The sequence below is a fragment of the Hydra viridissima genome, unplaced genomic scaffold (genome assembly GCF_058129835.1).
Source record: "Hydra viridissima isolate aposymbiotic clone 2 unplaced genomic scaffold, HvirCarnegie_v1 scaffold_5, whole genome shotgun sequence".
NCBI lineage: Eukaryota > Metazoa > Cnidaria > Hydrozoa > Anthoathecata > Hydridae > Hydra > Hydra viridissima.
Genome location: NW_028324304.1, coordinates 17,006,760 through 17,027,743, shown reverse-complemented (window position 1 = coordinate 17,027,743; position 20,984 = coordinate 17,006,760). Strand labels below are relative to the sequence as shown.

The following is a 20,984-nucleotide window of genomic DNA, read 5'->3' as shown; positions in this document are numbered from 1 at the left end:
AATAATATACCGGTCTTAACTCATTTTTGAAAAAATGTAACTTAAGTACTTTTTCCACTGAGCCCTTCAAATGTATATTACAACATTAATCCTTATATTACAACATTTATCCTTGTAGCTTTAACTTATAACCAGCTATAGTAATAAACTGTAACCAGGACAACAACTCTTCTTTGGCTGACTTTCTTAGATTTAGAATTTCTTTATTTACAATTAAGTACTTTTTTTTTTTTTGGATTTTCTAGCCGGTCGACCTGATTCTAATTCATCAAATTCATCATCATTATAAGCTTGATGTAGTTTTAAACTTGTTATAAACTCATAAATGTTAGGAGATATTCGCCTATTAATTTCTTTATGAAATGCATTGTGCCAACCTGAATAATAAAAAAAGAAAGTGCTATATTTAAAGGGTACTAGTAGTAAGTATTAAATATTCTCAATTAATACTCATCTCTGTTAACCCTTAATTTCCGCGCTTGTTTTACAACCTTAAGCACCGCCATTAACTGCTGCAGCCAGAGAGTAAATATAAAGCTTCGACATTTCAAGTTTAGTAGGAATCCATTATAACTTTTTTTCATTTAAAAGAACAACAAAATTACGTTATTTATTGGTTCTTAAGTAAAATATAAAAACAAAATAGCAATATTTCATGTCGGCGCTAATTCTACGTCACTATTTACAAATATCACAAATAATTGACGAGTGTTCTCCGCAAGTGTTTTTAGTGCACTTGGAACATCTTGTAAAGTCACGTCGCTGACGAAGCTGACACAAATGACATGATTTTCTAATTTTGAGTAAGGCATCTTGGGGTGGATCATTCTGTTCTGTAGACATAGAAGCAATGTCGCGTCTAGGGCCAGGTTGAAATGCCCCTCTCGGATGCTCAATAATTCGGTGTTCCATTGCTGTTTTCATCATTTCCAGGCTCGTTTTCAGCAAGAATTGTCGTCTTTTTGATCCACTATGATCACCTTCCCACTGTGGCTTGTTAAAGAGGAACAAAATACTGGCATAATGGCAGCAAGATCGAGGAGATGGCAGAATAAAGTCATTGGCCAATGCAGTGTCTAGAAAAAATTACAAGATACAAATTTATTAAAATTATAAAAATCGTAAGGAAAAAAACTATTGCTATTAAATTTTAGTCTTACCTTTCGCAGTGTAGTGTATGCATAAGCTGGTTGGTCAACAGTATCTACACCAAACTTAGTATTATTGTATTGGAGGATCGAAAGTGGCTTTCGATGCGCTTCTTCTGACACTTCCGTAGATCTATGGAGAGTAGATAACATAATGACAACCTTGTTAGTTTTTGGAATGTAACTCACTAGCTGCATTTTTTCAGAATACAGAGTTATAGAATCAAATTGAACTCGAGGAAGAAGTAGTTGGGAAGCGATATCTGGTTTGTTACGATTTAGGGTTCCGAGCAGAGTGATATTCCGTGCTAGAAGTTATTTGGCTAGCGGAATAGACGTAAAGAATTGGTCAGTTGTGATATTTCTCCCACTACCATGAATTGGTTCAGTTAGCTGTAGCACCACTCATTTCCTTAGCCCTACTTTTTTTTCCTGGCAATTATTTCTAAATAAATCTCAGCATTATAAAAATAGCAATACTTTTAACAAGTTAACGCCTACACTTTGATGCCATATTTGTCAGGTTTTTTTGGCATGTAAACTTTAAAAGGCACTCGCCCACATGTTGGAACTATTTGGTCTTTGGCGCAAACCATATAAATATCTAAATCATAATTCATTACAGTGTATTTCATTAAATAACTGGTCTAAAGTACATAACTCAGTTCATAACTTTCATAGTTTTGGCTGCATCAGCCAAAGGCTGTTTCAATGAAAGTATTATACTTGGGATGGGGGGCAGGCTGTTACCCAGCAGTAGAGTGATCAGCGTTATATGCCATTAAAAACATATTATTAAGTTAGGTAAAGTCAAAGAAGCTCAGGCTCATTAGGTTTAGTTAAACCTCATAACTTTGAAAAATAATTTTGAAATGGCTGCATCAGCCAGAGGGCGGAGTTTAAGGGTTAAAGTGATTTATGTAAAATACATTCTCACCTTCGACATGATTTGTAGTTCTGGGGCCATCATTTTCAAAATGATTCCATATACTATGTATATGGAATCATTTTGAAAATGATGGCCCCAGAATTTTTTACATCTTGGTTGTTATAAAACCTTGTTAAACCTAAACTTTGTACCTTAAAAAAAATAACAAAAAATACTTTGACATTTTATTTTATTGATAAACAAATATGAAAGATTTATACGATTCAGAAAAATATAATGCGAAAGGTAACTTTTTTAATGTTATTCTTAAAAAAATGTTTAAATAACAAAAACCTTTCTCTATATTGCCTGCCCAAAACGAAAAAAACATCCGCGAATTGTTACCCCAGGAAAAGTTATACTTAATGGAGATACAACTGCTGATTCAAAGTCAATTAAAAGGCATGACTTTTCACTTTCCATATCATTTTCTATAAGTAAGTAAACATATAGTAATAAGAACTTTTTTTAATTAAAAGCAGTTGTTTTAATGTAATAGATTAATAATTTTTTTGATGGGCTTCTAAATGTTAAAAACTTGTGATAAATAAAAATGTCTTTAATATTACAATAAAATAAAAATGTTCTTACCCATAATAACTTCTTTTATTAGATTAAACAACCTCACATAAGTTGTTGTCTTTTTATCAGGCAATAAACAGTACAATATAGGAAACATCTGATCTGACATAAAGCGATGAGTTGTATAAAGTTGTGCAAACAAATTGGGTGATGATTTAAATGTGCCATCCATGTACCACGTTTTTGAATGACATAAACGTTTTAGAAAAACTTCTGTACCAAATATAAGAATTTTATCATCTGATCCATTGTTTTTCAATAAAAAAATATTGCCATTGGAAGTCAATTCCCATTCTTGTCCAAGAACTAAATCTTTTCTATTAGTTGGTTGAGGTGGAACTAATTCCTTTTTGAACCTGATAATGCAGAGATCTTAAGTTGCAAGCAGTCTTAAGATCTCTGCATTATCGGGTTCAAAATCATGTTTACTCATATAGAGAAGCAGGCATCTCATGCCACAAGTAAGCCATCGACTGTGAGACAATCTACCACATGTAAGAGCTGCTACTTCAGGATCGAGCTTTCCTTTCAATATTGCATTTAAATACTTCCATGCGACTAAACTGTCAGTGCTCATTTGCTTTAAGAAATCTTCACTTAAAGTAACAAGAGGCTCCAGAAGCGGAATTGGCATAAATTTAGTAATTCTTTCAAGATTTTCTACTTTGGAAAGCAGTTTACCTACTGCTCCACTCCATCCTTTATCTGAAGAAGTTGGTCCATCAAGTTTTTCCATAATATGACGGAATGGAAGCTCATTAATGTGAAGCCAGCAAAAAGATCTAAAAAGTTTTCGATTGAGAAGTTCTTCCACAAAATGAAGCATTCCACCTTTCCATCCAGACATTTCATTTGTAGTATCACTGCCAATTAGTTGGAGATTAAGATCTTTACCTCTTTCCATTAACCAGTCGAATAATCTAATAGCACATTGCTTAGCTGGTTTAGATATTTCTGACTTAGGTTTTGGTGTATAATGAGTAAGGTAGCGACCTCTAGGCTCTTCTGTCACAGTTATATGAATTTCTTTGATAATTTGTTTTCTGAAGGTGCCTGTGGTTTTATCATGGATAAGAACTAAAGTTTTATCTTTTCTACCATCAACAAAAATTCCAGTAATTATATTTCTTTCACAGTCGAAATTTTCTTCTACTCTGGAATACTTCATAGCACACTCTTTGGCACGAAAAACTTTCATACTATCACATATGAGATTTTTTTTATCTTCAACAAGTTTTCCTGCCTTCATAATATCTTTCAGTAGACCATTAATGATAGCAGCAAAAGCAGTCGATAATACACCAAATCTCATAGAGGCAACGGCAGCATTACTAATATCAAGGTAGTTTCGTTTAACATAACTCTCTTGATTTTCAATTGTCGAGTCCTCTTCGCTATCACTGACTTTATCGCTATCACTGACTATCACATCATTGGAATTATTATTAATTTCTATTGTAACACCCGTACTTTCATCATCAAATCTAACATCGGTTGGATAAGTAGAGACTGATGATTCTAACTTATACTTTGAAGCTTCTTCACGTTGTCGCGTGAGTCTTGCTTGTTCAGTTGACTTGCGTAAGCATTTTAGCCTAAGTTTGGCAGTCTCTTTAAGATCAAGACCAAATTCTTGCATACATGAAACACTGCCTTGTTTTTCTCGCTGGGTTTTTATCCAAATAAGTTCTTTTTTAGGAATTCTTAAATTTAAGTCACATTTGCAAAAGCAATGAGCACCGTCATCACAAGATTCGTTGCAAGGGGCATCATTATCACTGCAGTAAACGATTCTGCATTTGCAAAAAGCAATATCTAAAAGTTTATCAAGTTTAGGTTCCCAGCATTTTTTGTTTGCCTTTTGAGATTTGTGTCGAGCTATCTTAGAGAATGCAGACCAACTTCTATTAGTTCTTAGTGCTATTGCTTTAGTTCCACAAACTATGGGTTCTTTAAATTCTGTGTTGGAAATAAGCCACTGTTCTGCAACTTCATTAGCAACATTAGAAAAAATTTCTTGCATTGATATGTTACGCGGATTTTTTTCACAGACTAGTATTCTGTTTCGCTACAGATCTAGACATCGCTGCAAACAATCACGTAATGTTGGAAATTCAGTTTGGAGAAACTTTTTAGGACCTCCAAGATACTCACTTAGTTTGGTGTTAATCGATTTTCTGGTTTTCTTGCTAACTGATAATGCCATTTTTCTTTTTTTAATATATTATGAATCTGGAAGATATAAATACAGCAAGTATAGCAATTTATTTGAAATAAAATCTAAAATGGTAGTTATAATATTTTCAAAGTATATTTGAATATTAACTGATACTTATACACAAAATAATATTGTTAAAAACTCAAAGCGTATTATAAAAATTAAGCAGAAGGTTAAACAATATTTTAAATAATTATTATGTACATTTATAACATAAACAGTCATCATTTAGTAAAAAAACACAATATTTTTGAAAATTAAAAACGTTTTCCCGGTAGCTAGACTTGTTTTTTCACCAAAATAAATTTTACCATTCAACTCAGGGTTTATGAATACATAGGAAAAGTGACATACTGAATGAAAATTAAAACATGCAAAAGTATGATATACCCTAATATACACATGCATGCATGTGTATATGTGTGTGTATAACGTTTATACTGTACCATCAGTATTCAACGTGCATCTCCAAAATTCATTATCATTAAGCAATTTATCTCTTCTGTAAATATTTTCTTGAAAAATAGCATAAACCGTTTTTCTTCCAGTATCTATAAACTTAATTTCAAAATCCATTTACAGTATTGCGTAAGTTCACTTTCTTTCGTATATTTTAGATAAGCCTAAAACTTTTCTTAATTTCCCGGTTTTTAATTTCCAGACCATTCGCTTAGACGTTCTTTCGCTTTAAAACTTTTCGCTTTTACATCCTTTCGCTTTAAAACTTTTGGCTTTAACGTCCTACTACCTTTCTTTTTTGATAGAAAAAAAGCACTAAAAATAACTTGCCCAAATCAGTTTTTATTTTTGAATAAAAATTAATTATACCATTATTCTTTGTTTTAGTCACAGAATTTTCCTCATCTATACCAATTTTAAATAGAAAAAATTTAATTGCCCTAATATATATGCAGGGCCGTACCGAGCCAATTTTGCGCTTCGGGCAAGAAAAGAAAATTGCGCCCTTCCCCCCCAAAAAATTTATTGATTTATTGATCGCAAAATTTATCACGTAAAGTTATAAGTAAAATTTGTCATTAAGGTTGCACAAACTTTAGTTCAATGCCACTTTTCTGGCTTTTCTTAAGGCAAATTCACTAATGACATCATCAAAATCAAAGTTTTTTGCCACTTCATTTCAATTGAAGTTATACCCAAACTAGACAAACGTTCTTGGCCCATATTTGATCTCATATAGTTTTTTATGAGCTTAAGTTTACAGAAACTTCTCTCACTCGTAACAACTGTGACTGGTATGGTGAGGAAGATGCGAATAGCAATTGCCGTGTTGGGATAAGCATCGGTCAAAGAATATTTATGAATGAGCTGCAAAATATTGATCGGGCTAGATTTTTCAAAGTTGTGCATGATTGCGGCAGCATGCCGTTTCTGATTAGAAATCGGAAGAATCTAAATCTGCCTTGTAAATTTGATATAAATTTGCAGCTTTTTTCTTGAGTTCATCCCATAAACTTTTAGAGAGTGAATGCCCACTGAGGAAGTCAAAATCAGAGGATACAGCACACATAGCCTCAAACTGCCACTCAATTTGTTTAATAATGCTGTAAAACACAAGGTTGCACTGAGATCCAAATTCTGTTTCTGCTGTGAGAAGGTGAGAGTCATCTTCAGCTTCATAAAATGCCATCCGCTTCGTTTTGCGCTTCCTCTTGATTGGAAAGCCACCATTAATTCCGCTCTGGTTAGCTTTTTTTGTGGCATCTTTGATAATGTTGTCCACCCCAACATCTCGAAGATTCTGAATGGAAGCCTCCAATCCTTTCATTTTTTTTACAGCAATGTCAGTTGAAATGGTTTTTGACTGAAGCAGTTTGTTTTCCCGGTCAATTAGAGAAAGAATTTGACACCAGAAATCCAACAAACACAAAAAACTGAAATCAATTTGAATGAGAAGTTCTTTTGCACTGCTAACTGTGATAGCATTTGTCATGGGGTTGAGGATAATGGATTCCAAAACTTGAAGAACGTCTTTGATTTGTCTGTGCAATGGTGTGATTGCTTCTTTTTTGGCAGACCATCTTGTGTCACTGTTTCTCTTTAATTAGATAGTCAACGTTTTCATCAGTTTTTCCCATCTTGACGTGGAGCTTGAAAAAAAGTTAAAGATGGCTTGAACCTTTCCAAAAAACGTAATCATGAGTGGGGAAACCTCAGCAGCATGAGCACCAACAAGATTTAAAGTGTGAGCTGCACATGGAACAAATCTTACTGACTCATTGAGAGAATGGATGTGAGCTTTGACGCCATTGTATTTTCCAGACATATTGGATCCATTATCATAGCCTTGGCCCCGGTAATCGGAAATGTTAAGACCATCCTTCTCCAATTTTTCAGTTACCTCTGTTGCAAGACCTTTTCCGGTTTTTTGGTGAGATTCAATGAAGTCCACAAAGCTTTCCTTAATTGTTCAGGTTTTATCACTGATGTGGACATACCTAATGATCTGAACCATCTGTTCTTTGTGGGAGGCATCTGGAGTGCAGTCAAACAGAACAGAGTAGTATTTAGTAGGGTTTTTCAAAAACAGTGTTTTTGAAAAAACAGCTGTTACTGTTTTTCAATTTCAAAAAAAAAGCTGTTAACAGCTGTTTTTACTGTTTTTTAAAATTTTATAAGAAATTAAAATAATGATACAAGTTAAGGAGCAAAAAACGTCAATGTCCTTATATTTGTCAATGTCGTTTACAAAAATAAATTTAGAAGCTTTACTTGAAGCAGACTAAATAAATAAAGCTATTAAAAAACGCAATTTTTGAATTTTATTAAAGGATCAAAAACTTTAACTATTTATTCAGCTATTCGAATACAAACTACAATTTTTTCTTCATTTTTTATAATAAAATTTTAAAAAGACAAGAGCTTTAAGTGACTCGTCGGACAATCTAATTTTTGTGCAAAAATTTGTGCAAACTGAAAAAACACGCTCAACGTCAGTTGATGTTGGTTTAATACTTTAAAGTGCATTGAATAATTTTTGAAGGTTTTCTGTACGTTGTCCAGTGTTCTTATAAAGAGTGAATTCCGATTTTAACCATTTGAAATCTGATCCAGTTGTTGTTGCTGTATGTTCTTTACGAAGAAGCAAGTTTAATTTGTCGTTTAGTGATAGACTAACATTTTCAGATTCCGATTGTATCGACTCATCTATTTCAGTTTCTTCATCAAATCCAAACAATCGAGAAGCAAGACGACCGGCAAATATCAATATTGCTTTTGTTGGAGTGTTTGAAGGATCTTTTAAACTCTTTAAAAGATTCATAACATCCTTGTTCAATCTTTCATCAGTACGGGTTTTCAGGTTATCGTACAATTCTTCACTGAATTTGCTGTTGATCATTGACAATTTTTTAAACATAAACTCCAAAATTATTTCAGCACTTGCTAATGTTGCATCTTCCTGACTTAAACGTTGAACTGCAAGTTTTATCGGTTGTATAGCATCATAAAGATTACGAAGAGCAATAAAATCAATTGAATCCAAAATGTGTCGCATTGAACTCAAATAAAGTCTCTCGAATTGCCATTTCAGTCTTAATAATCGAGTCCAACATGGTTGGAATTGGATTCCAGCGAGTTTTTACATCAAGATGTTGTTCAATTTCACGTCCTGTTAAAGCTTTCACTTTACTCAAAAAAATGTTGTTGCGAACTGTTGAATTTTTTATGAATTTGACAAGCTTTCAAGAATTTTTAAGCAAATCGTGATAACGAATTTCGGATTGTTCAATGTCGTCATCATTTAGCAAATCAAGGCAATCATCAAAGCAATCACTTTCATCAGATTTATCGCTATCAAAATAGTGTTCCTCAATTTCATTCTCTTTCTTATATAAAGTATCGCAGACACCCAAATGTAGAGCATGCTTTAGGCAAAACTGGCCAATTATATCCACAAGTCTAATGAATTTTTTATTCACTGCTGCTCCATCCTAAGTTGAGCCAACAATATCTTTGTTCATGTCAATTCCAAATTCAGTTAAATGTTGTTTCATAGCGACAACTATGTCTTCAGCAGAACAAGATCCAACAATGCGAACAAGACCAGTTTTAATAGTGACTTTATCATTGCTGCTGTGTATATTAATTCCAAAGAATCGTCTTCCTCTTATTGTTGTATATTCGTCTACGCACATACTGAATTTTGCTCCATTAGCAAGTTTTTCCTTAATTATTTCAACAACCTTTGCTTTCTTCTCGTTAAAATCTTCAATAATTAATTTCATGACATCACGTTCATTAGCTGGAAGATTGTAACCATCTCGTGATATAGATTGACGAATATAATTGTTTCTAGTTATTGCTCTAATTGAAATACCATCAGTTGCCATATCTGTAACTATTTCTTTGAAGGATTTTCGATTGAAAATTTCAAAAATTGATTTTGTTCCTTTCTCTGCTGTTGGTTCTTCGTTGGATGTGCCAGCTGCTGACCTTTCAAAATCAATTCCATGTGTCTTAAGATGTGCTTTCAATGTAGTTGTAGAATTTCCAGAACAGACAATGATTTTGTTGCATCGCGAGCATTGTCCTTCGAGAGATTTTGTTTTTGGATTTTTTCGTTTTGTACCAAAATCCCATACTGACGACATTGCTGAAATATATAAGCATTGTTATTGTATTCTTAAATCAATTTAAAATGATTTAATACGTACTGTTAAATGTGTTACTTTTAAAAACACCCAAGATTTTACTTTCTTCTCTTTGAAAAACACAAGGAAAAACACTAACTTATCACCAATACGTAATATTTTTTAAACATGAAAAAGTCGTTAAAAACAGTAAAAACAGTTTTGAAAAAACAGCTGTTTACTGTTTTTCATTTTTTACCAAAAAACAGCTGTTTTACTGTTACTGTTAAACAGTAATTAAAAACCCTAGTATTTAGGTTCTTTGATGTTTGACAAAATTTCGTTCCTGACTTTCAGCCCAAGTAACTCAATCAGCTCATTTTGAATTCGAGGAAAAAAGTAGAATGGTGTGGTTTTTTTTTCTTTAACGGACGCAATGTGTTCAGCCACTAAAGGATAATAATGGCTAATCAACTCAATTAAGCTCAAAAAAATGACACTGTTTTGTTGACCGATGTCTTCTGTTGTTCCCCGAAGGGCAAGATTGTTCTTGGCACAGAACAAAATTGCATCAACTATCACTTTCAAGATGTCTCTCCACTTTTTCATCTCTCCACTTATAACTCTCTGCTGATCAGAATCCAGGGTCTTTCCTTCTTTAAGTTTTTTTTCGAGAGTTTTCAAGTCAGAATACCATCTTTGGTGTTCATTGCTGTTTTCATGCTCAGGAATTCTTGAGTTTAAGTTTTTTTTCCAGTCACAAAATCCTTTGGAAATTTCTCAGAAATTGTTGGTTTTTGTTGTTGAAAATAACAAACACCAAATCAAAACAAAGAATCTTTTTTGTTGCTGTACTGCAGCCAAGTGCAAACAAACTTTTCGCCATTGGCATGAGTTTTTTCATACCATTTTGTGCTGAAGTGTCGCATTCTGTTTCAAAATCACACAGCGTCTTTGGGAAAAACTCTCTTCTGTCTTGCTCTGGCCCATGCTCAATCAAAAAGCATCTTATTTTGTCCGTTATTTTAGGCCATATTGCTGGATCCCTGTGTTGAAAATTTTCTTCCGAGGCCACTAGAATTTCTGAGATTTCTGAATGAATCTCATCCTCATTTCTTTCAGCTGGGCCTGAAAGCTGGGCATTTCCATCTTCCCTTGTTGGTTCTGAATCAGTTGTTCAAAAATCTTCTTGACTTTGGCTGATGAAAATCTCCTCTTCAATTAATTCCAAATGATGATCTAAACTTAAGTCAATTATAGGATCTGTTGAATTGTCATTAACTTCAATACAAGTATCCTCTGAAATAATTTGTTTTTCCACTGAGTTTGTTACCAACCACTTTTTGAAACAGTTTCGTAGTTTCTCGTCACTTTTTTGGCGCTGTTTTCTTTTCTTCTTAAATTCAGCACCAGATATTTTTTTGGTTCGATTCATAATAAAATCATAATGTTCAAAGGTTATCAAAGGTATGTTAGTGTAAAAGGGCGCGCTTTTGTTCAGTAAATGAGCTTTAGTATTTTAACGTAACAAATTGAAAGCTTAATTATAAGCGAAGAGTTATGCGTCAAATGCGTTTACTTCGTAGGCGATCTGAATTTAGATTTGCTTAAATACAACAAAAACAAAGACGTCAGAACTTTTTTTAATATTATGTTTCAAAATGGATTTATTCCAACTATAATTAAACCTACTCGAATTACAAAAAAAATACTGCTACTTTAATTGATCAAATTATAATTAATAATTTCAAAAACATAAAAATTAAAACTGGAATATTTATAACAGACATCTGATCATTTTCCGGTTTTTTTAACAGCACAAAAATCGTTAAATCAACTTCCTAAAAAAGTAAAAACTGAAAAACGAGTAATTAAAGACGCTTTTCTTGCGACATTTATTAGCCTTTTATCAACAACAAATTGGGAACCTGTTTTGAAAACAAAAAATACTAATGAAGCTTATGATAAGTTTTATCATATATTTGAATGCCACTACAATAAAGCATTCCCAATAACAACTAAATTTATTAAAACAAAAACTCAACAAAATCCCTGGATAACACCCGGAATCATAAAATCTTCGAAAAAAAAGCAACGATTGTATGAGAAGTTCATTAAAAAAAGAACTTTTAAAGATGAAACAAACTATAAAAAATCGTTTTTTGTGACAATTGTATAGCGCTCAAAAAAGTTTTATTATAGTGGCCTACTACTAAAATACAAAAGTAATATACAAAAAACTTGAAACATAATAAAAGAGATTGTAGATAAAAAGAGATATGAATACTAGTCGTTTACCAAAACAACTAATTATAAATAACCGTGAAATTACTAACGACGAAATAATTGCTCATTCGTTTAACCATGCATTTGTTAGCACAGGTCCAAGTTTAGCATCAAAAATAAAAAAAAGTAAAACGTGCTTCAAATCATACCTTAACTTTAATAATACAATAGCTAGTAATATGCTAACAGAAACAGAATTGCTTGATGCCGTGTACTTACTTAAACCAAATAAAGGTAATGGAGTTGATGATGTAAGCAGTAATGTAGTAATTAAATCAATGCCTTATTTAAAAATTCCGCATTAGCATATTTTTACGCTCTCTTTAAACCAACTTAAAGTTGCGAGGGTAATACCTTTACTAAAATCAGGAGATGAGACTAGTGTCTCTAATTATCAAAGCCCCTATAGATATAGGGGCATGGTGATAAGACCAATTATGTCTTCTCCTTGCCCCTGTTATTTGTATTTATATTATGGTTTACGACTTTTGTAAATTTATATAGCAGAAAAATATATATATATATTTAGGAGTTTGTGTCAAGAGGCGGAATTTTAACTAATTTTCTTATCAACAGCAGCGATTGCGTGAAAATTTGTTTCATAAACTAATTATTATTTTTTTAATTTATTAAAATTTACACCCTCCTAATTTTGGTGCCTCAGGCCGCGGCCCGGCCGGCCCCATTCTTGGTACATTCCTTGTATATGTGTATATGCATATATATATGCATATACATGTATATGCATATATATATATATATATATGTGTATATATATATATATATATATATATATATATATATATATATATATATATATATATATATATATATATATATATACATATATATATATATATGCATATTTATCCCAGCCAGCATGTCCTATTAGGCCCCATATGAGCACCAAATGGGCAGCTTTATGGGTCTCAAATGGGTTGCCCGCATCCCGCTCAAGGAAAAGTGTCGCTGGGCGTGAATTGGATTTGAAGTGGTCAGCCCATATGGGCTGCTTACATGAGGCCCAGTAAAACTTTCTATATATACGGTTTTTGAGTTAAATTTCTAATTCTCAATTAGTTAAAATGATTGATTATAACAATAAAGGTGTTAGTGCATTAATATGTACAGAATTTTGTATATTTTTCATATAGTTCAAATTATATGAAAAATATACAAAAACCAGTACAAATTTGTACACAAATTTCATACAGAAATTTAAAATTCTGCATGAAATTTGTCACTTTAAATGACTAATTTCATGCACCGGAAAGCACACTGCAAAACATCACAGCTTAAATACAAAATTAAGCAATAAATTTCATAGGTTTACTTAGCACCTTATGCATAAACACACAGCAACACCTAAACACAAAAAGGCTATAGTATTCACTGTTTATTGATAAAAACATTTATGGATTAACACACTACAACACTTGAACACAAAATTAAGCTACAATTTTCATAGGCCGGTGTAGTATGAGATTTTAACTCCCGCGTTTTTTTACACCCTAGTAAAAGCCGCATATTAAATTTTTACTCCCCAGTAAAAATCTCATATTAAATTTTTGCTCCCATTATCAGATTTTTACTCCCATAAATTAATTTGCGGCAAAACTTATTTTGCGACTTTGTTGTAATTTGAATATAGTTTTTAACGTTTTCAAGACTGCAGTTTGAAGAAGCAGTTAATATAGTTTTTTATATATTTCTTTATTTTTAATAGTTCTACGAAGTTTCAAACAAAGAGTTAGGTTAAAGCGTCATACGGGACATTTTCTCAATTAATAATTGATAGCATTTTTTCAATTTATTTCCACAACATAATTTTGATAACGCAACATAATTTTTAAATTGTGTTTATATTAAACGGAATCGCTTCTTTATTGCTTTTCAAAAGCAATACGAAAAAAATGGAAAAAAATTAAGATCTATTAGAAAAAACTATTTTAGACAAAAATTAGATAAAGAAACTGCAAAAGATTATTGTGCTGGTGGTTTTTAATGATTTATCTGAGTAGTGTACATGATTTATAATTTTAAAATCGATTTTCCTCAATTCTAGTTTTTTTTATGAGAAGATGTAGGAAAACAATGATATCTCCATAAAAAAAACATTATTTTAGCTTCAAATTTTCAGGATGTGTTCATTATTAATGTTTTTAGTGCCAGAATCTAAAAAAAATTTAAAATAACCTACAATTACCATTTCAAATGAGTATTTTATCGCTAAAAATCGTTTTTTATACTCTTAGGTCTGCTATTTTTGATCGTTTAAATTTTTTTTTAATTTTTGGTTTAGGCTACACTAGCATAATACACTGCGACCATTTTCTATAGACGCATGTAAAATTTAGCGGATTTACAGTGTTACAGTGGTAATAAAATTGTTCTAATGGTACTTTTGAATAAGTATATGTAAGAAAACAATGATCCATTTTGCATTTAATTATTAACTATCTTGATTGTATTAAAATAATTAAATTTTTAATATTCACGTGGCAATTTTCTATAGACGCACTAAAGTTTTTACGAGTTTTGTCGCAAATTTCTTATATTCTGTAGTATTTTTTATTTTGTGAGTCGAAATTAAGTTGAACTTAACCAAATGCCGAAAGGAAAGGTCCTTACCAATATTGAAAAAGGTCAAATATTGGCTTATCATCGAGAAAAAGTTCCAAATCGAGAAATTGCTAGAAGATTGAAGAGATCAGATCACGTTATCCGTAATTTCTTGAAAAATCCAACAGATCATGCAACAATCAAGAGGAAACCAAAGAAATCTAAGGTTTCAGACCGTGAAAAACGCAGGATTGTTCGACTCGCATCAAATTCATCAAAAAGTTTGAAAACAATTAAGTCAGATTTGGATTTAAATGTTTGCAAGGAGACGATTAGGAAAGTTCTCAAAGACAGCCCACACATTGTAAGATCAAAAATGAATAAAGCACCAAATTTGAAGCCTGTTCACAAACAGAAACGGATGGAATTCGCCCGCGAAAACATGGCACGCGATTGGGAACAAGTAAGAAATTTTAGATTAAATTCTCATAAATACGTGACATCTAAATAGCTGAATATTTTTGTTTTCAATACCAGGTGATTTTTTCGGACGAGAAAAAGTTTAATCTTGATGGGCCTGATGGTTTTAGTGGCTACTGGGGTGATTTGAGGAGAGAACCCAAATATTTTTCGACAAGGAATTTTGGTTGTGGATCTTTGATGGTTTGGCTTGGGTTTTGTGCAACAGGAAAGTTAAATTTAGCATTTACATCTTGCAAAATGAAAAGTTCTGAATACATTGATGTGCTAAAATTATGTTTGATTCCATTTCAAAACAAATATCGACGCAAAAAGTTTGTTTTTCAACAAGATAACGCCAGCATTCACACAAGTAACGAGACTAAAGCTTGGTTTGAAGCTAAAAAAATTGAGCAAATGTGGTGGCCTGCTCGCAGTCCAGATTTGAATCCTGTTGCAAACATCTGGGGAATCATTGTAAGACGTATCTATGCTGACCAGAAGCAATATAACTCTGTGGCAGAGCTAAAAGAAGCGGTATCAGAATGCTGGGAGGATATGGAGCCAAAAGTGCTGGAAAACTTGGTGGGAAGTATGCCAAAACGAATTTATCAAGTAATTGAGCGCAAAGGAGGTCCAATCGAGTACTAAAAATGTGACAAAAACATTTTTTTTGGATAGTTTTGTTAAAAAATGTGAACTGCGTCTATAGAAAATAGTCAGCTATCTTTTGAATTTAATTCATTTATGATTGACCTCTTTTCAAATTTGATATTAATTTTTGATAATTTTCATTACTTTTTGATATTTTATTTACAATTTATTGCAATGCTCTATAAAAATAAAGTTAAGTACATTTTTAAGACATAATCCACATGCGCCTATAGAAAATGGTCACAGTGTAGCATTTTTTTACACTAGTATAATAGCAAATTACATTAGTATAATAGCATTTTGCAAAATTTTAACCTTTTAAAATTTTTATTTGAATATTGGTGTAATCTTAAGATATTTATGTTGTTGGGACGTTAATGTTTTTCAAATTAAATTATAATAAACTTAAAGAATTAAAAAATTGTTTGCAATACGTTTTAGATTTTTATCTATTATGCTAGTAATTCATCAAAGGTATGAAAGTTTATGAGCATTATTAAAATTTCTGTAGAGTTTGAATCAATTGACAAAATGTTAAACTATTAATAAACGAAATGCCCCCAAATGACGCTTAAACCTAACTCATTGTTTGAAACTTCGTAGACCTGTTATATATAAAACTTTAAAAAAAACCACTATAAAAACTGCTTATTTAAACCACTGACTAAGAAATAACTTGATTTTCTTCAACAATGGAGACAGATATCCGAGTACACAAACTGTATATTGTATAATACAGTAAATATGGAGCGAGAAAAAAAAACAATAATTAAAATTAAACAGCAATATTTAAAACGCAATATTTAAGAAACAAATAATACTTAAAAATAATTACATAAATAAGTGCACTAAATTTTCAATTTTTAATCACAACATCAAAATGAATTCCAGTTGAATTGTCTAGAAATGTAGAATAATCACTTAACTGATTAAGCCGTAAACTACATGGGTAGATCACCCATTTTGTTTTTGCTCCATATTTGCTGTATACTTGTATATTTACTTGTATAAATGAACCACATCGAATTATCTCCGCATCAGTTGCCCATGTTGCATTTTCAAGCATTTTAGTTTTACAAATATGCGCACGAATTGGCATATTCAAATATCCAGTCATTTCATCCTGTATTTCGTTGCACATATGATTAACAACCTTGTCTCTAATTGCTTCATGATCATCTTCATTACCAGTTATGATAAAAGAAGCTGCTCTAAAAAAAACGGGTTAACGTTTGGAAGAGCAACAAGTTGTAAAGCCTGCTCCAAAATGTCGATTTTAAAAAAAAATACCGCATCACCGATTTACAAGAGGCACATCTGATGGTATGTTGTTGGCCTCAGATGAGTAATTGGACAGAAACACATCACTGGCTAGTAACAAGTATGTTAAAGCATCCATGGTTGGTCCTAACACCAGTCGACCTCCTGGTAAAGTAGCTGGTGAGTGTCAATGTGATAAAAGGTGTGAGATTAAAGGTTGGATCGGTCAATGACGGTTGAATGCAAGTAAAAAGTGAACAGAAATGGCAGATAGAAGAAAACTAGACATATGCTGCCTGCAAGAAACCCGTTTGAAAGGTGGCGGTGCTAAGACTATTGGATATGAAAATTGCTGGTACAAATTCCACTGGGTTGGATGTGAAAAAGGAATGTCGGCACTTGTCTGGTTTCGCACCCCGCTTTTTTTTTTGCAGATTCTGGAAAATCTTTGTCTGAAACGGAAAAAAATGGTATTCACTTTTATTTCAGACAAAGATCTTCTAGAATCTGCACAAAAAAAAAAAAAAAGGGGGGGGGGGGAGGGTGCGAAACCAGACAAGCGCCAATAATTATTTTAAGGATATTGCGAATGAAACGAGAAAAATAAAAGAAACGATTCTGGGTAAAGAATAATTATGCCGAACGCTTACAGAAAGGAGAGTTTCATTTATTAGTACAAAGTTTACGTTTGCATGACCAGGAATACTTTTTTAAGCATTTTCTTATGTTTCCAAAAACTTACGAAGAGTTTCTTGCATTGCAGCGCCTACCATTGTGAAAAAAAGACCTATAACGAGAGATTCTGTCAGTCCAAGTGAGAGGTTGACCGTAACCTTTAGATTCCTTGTAACAGGAGATGCTCAGTGTACTATTGCTGCAAGTAACAGAATCAGCGCTTCCACTATTACTAGAATTATTAGTGAAACGTGTGCAACCATTTGGAATCCATCAGAAAAACATGAATGGAACTAAATTGCAAAAGTAATTGAAAATGTTTAGGATTTCCCACATGCTATAGGTGCAATAGATGGCAAGCACATTATAACGTAAACTCCACATCACATTTGATATTTTTGGGGATAGTGCCCTTCAAGTTAACCCGAAAAAGCCACCTATATGGGGTGATAGTAGACACATGTAGGTGTCCAGAAATGGGAGTTTTGAAATTCATCTATTACGTCGGAGAAAAAAAATCAATTTTAAATTGAAAATTTCCCAACTTTTTTACTGTTTTGATTATTTAATAAACAAGTCATAAAATTGAAATGGGTCATTGGAACTTCATAAAATTTTATGCCTATATTGTATGGCTATCAATGTATAAAATTTCATGCAGATATCTTGCTTGGTTTTAAAGTTATAGCCCAAAACGTTTTGCAAAGTCATACATTTTGACAGTGTTGGTACCAAAAGTTTTTAGTTTTGGTAAAAAAAATTTTGTCTGGTTGCCCTGAATTTTGATATGTACACTCTATAGGCAATAGGCAACAACTTTTGTTATTAGAGTTTTGGAATTAGACCATTTGCTAAAAAACTGTGGCCACAAAATCATTTCGAGCCCCAGAATTTCCCTATAAAATTAGCTAATCAATTTTCAATGAAAATGACCAACTGAGGGGTCTCTTTTGCATTTTTTGCAACCTTGAGCACCAATCAATTTAAAAAATTATAGAGCCTATTGAAAAATATCAAAAAATTGCAACTTTTAAGTTTTTAGATTTTCATAAAATAGACCTTTTTTCGTGTACATTTTCTATGCATTAGTATAGGTTCAAAAAAGCAATAAGTAACCATGGCTTTTTTTTGCATGAAAAACTAAAAAATAAAATTAGATTATAAAATATAATGGAATGCATGTACACATAACACAAATTGGGGGGTTTTGCCCAATAAGTTAATTTTAAGGCTTCCTCTTCATGCACCTTGGGGCTCAGTTTCATGTTAAGAGAAGTGAGCCATTTTTCGGCATTGGACCATACACTTTTCATCTTCTGAAAAATGTGGTTAACAACTCCAAGCAAAAGGTGCAATTCCGGTGGAGGCAAGATGTCCAGAATGAGAGTATGATCGGCTCCACTGAGGATAGGTGGATGGACAACACCGCTGGTGTGTTTTGCCTTGGCAAGAATGCTCCCTGCACTCAAGAAGCTTTTATAGCTCTCTCTGAGTGACCCAAGTGTTCTTAAGGCTCCAGCCTTCTCTAGATTTGTGAAATCAATGCTACACCAAGAGCAAGAGTTTGAGTGAGCTTGAAGCCCACAGAGAATGTTGGTCAGTTTCAAGTCACAAGCAACACTGGCCTTCACTCTATCGACTTGAATGAGCGACCAAATTCGGCGGACATTCTCATAAGTCTCGGGAAGCTCTTCTGCAACTGCCACAAGCATCTGGCGCTTTACACCCGTATCTTTTGCAAGCCTGTCAGTCAAGAAACGCTTTTGAGGTGGGGACTCTTTTCTGGCACTGTCGATGACTCCCAAACAAAACTTCAGAAATCCCTTGCCACCATTGATTACGATTTTTATAATTCGCTCAGTTGAAACATTTCGATATGTGCTGATTGTGCCGATAAAATCAGTGATTTTTTTACAGTGGGCAACAGTGCGATCTGAACCAGTTTCACCGTTTGCATCAGAAGCCTTTATATTTGAGTGGGTAAAAAAATCACTCAGTTTTCGACCAGCAGCCAGAAAATGTTTGTTGAAATTCGGCTCAACAAGCTTTGTGCCTAAAGTCTGGTTTACAACTCTTTCCAATATCATCATTCCCACATTAGATAAACCTGTGTTGAGCTGAACATTGACCATGTCTAGTGTCTTCAAAGCAGAAGAGATAGTTTTTGGTATATCTCCACTTGGCCCTGTAATTACAAATTGGCTTATGAAACATTTTTCCAATTACTAAATTATTGAGGAGAAAAATGCTTCTTGAATAAAAATATTTGTCGTGTCAACCTAACATTACTTAAGGTATTAATTGTTAAATGAAGCACCTGGATTCACAGGAAGAGGTGGTCCTCCAAATGGTTTTGATAGCCTTACAGTGCCTTTTAGTGAAACTGTTTTGCTTGCAATAACCTTTGCAGCAATCTGTTCTACAACTTTCTCATCTTGAGCAGCTAGCCCTTTGAGGTTTTCACGAAATGTGGATTGGTTACAATTGTGTGGAAAGCCTTTCTCGATGGGACTTAGACAATCGTTGCAGCGCACAGTGGGCCTTTTCTCATCAGCTCAAGAAACATAAAGAGAATGTTTCTCGAGCTGATGAAACATCCGCTATATGTTTCTATTCAGCTTTAGACGCCCAATCCTGCAGATGAGACAGTCACAGTTTTCGCCACGAGTTTCCAATTTGACACGGATAGAATTGAAGTCATACAGTGATGGTAGAACAACTTCTTTGCTTTCATCTCGCTTCTTCATGATTGTCCGGCATGTATCACATATTCCTTGAGGCACTCTTGCATCACCCAAGTCAAAGTTGATGCCATAGATTTTTGACAAACGCTCCGCTTGGAATGAAGTTATTTGCCTGGTGCACTTTTTAGGGCAAATTAGACAGACAATTTTTCTGTTCTCCTCGTGACCTCTTGCATGATTTGGCATTGTGAGAAATTGCTTAGTCTCTTGTAAATGCAACAGTATTCAAATAGTTTTATCAGTCTTGAAATTTAGACTATCTCTTAGTTTTGCAAATGGAAAGAATTAAAAAAAAACAGGCAAAAGTTTGTAGACTTGTAAGCCAAAATATAATTGATGTTATTGACAATATTTAAATGATTTTGTGGCCACAGTTTTTCAGCAATGGTCCTAATTCCAAAACAGTGTTAATAAAACTTGCTGCTTATAACCTGTAGAGTATGCACACAAAAATTCAGGGCAATCAGATAAAATTTTTTTACCAAAACTAAAAACTTTTGGTACCAACACTTTCAAAATGTATGATTTTGCAAAACGTTTTGGTCTATAACTATATAACCAAGCAAGATATCTGCATGAAGTTTTATACATTGATAGCCATACTATATAGGTACAACACCAAAAAATTTCATGAAGTTCCAATGACCTATTTCAATTTTTTGGCTTGTTTAGTAAATAATCGAAACAGTAAAAAAGTTGGGAAATTTTCAATTTAAAATTGATTTTTTTTTCTCGGACGTAATAGATGAATTTCAAAACTCCCATTTCTGGACACCTACATGTGTCTACTATCACCCCATATAGGTGGCTTTTTTGGGTTAGCTAGAAGGACACTATCCCCAAAAATATCAACTGTGACATAATGAAGTGTTTTATCTT

The 20,984-nt window shown here is 33.0% G+C and overlaps 1 long non-coding RNA gene across 2 annotated transcripts; it reads right to left on the bottom strand.

Annotated features, from left to right (window-relative positions):
* Positions 1-607: 607 nt before the first annotated feature.
* On the bottom strand, positions 608-5,611 carry LOC149889024 (uncharacterized). 2 transcript variants are annotated; one of them, XR_016452574.1, is made up of 5 exons: positions 5,277-5,611; positions 2,668-3,057; positions 2,086-2,507; positions 786-1,076; positions 608-664 (listed from the first exon to the last, which is right to left on the bottom strand). It is a non-coding gene; the product is annotated as an uncharacterized LOC149889024 (long non-coding RNA). The 2 variants fall into 2 exon arrangements; XR_016452573.1 differs by having other exon boundaries at positions 786-2,507; positions 5,231-5,482.
* Between the last annotated feature and the right edge of the window lie 15,373 nt (positions 5,612-20,984).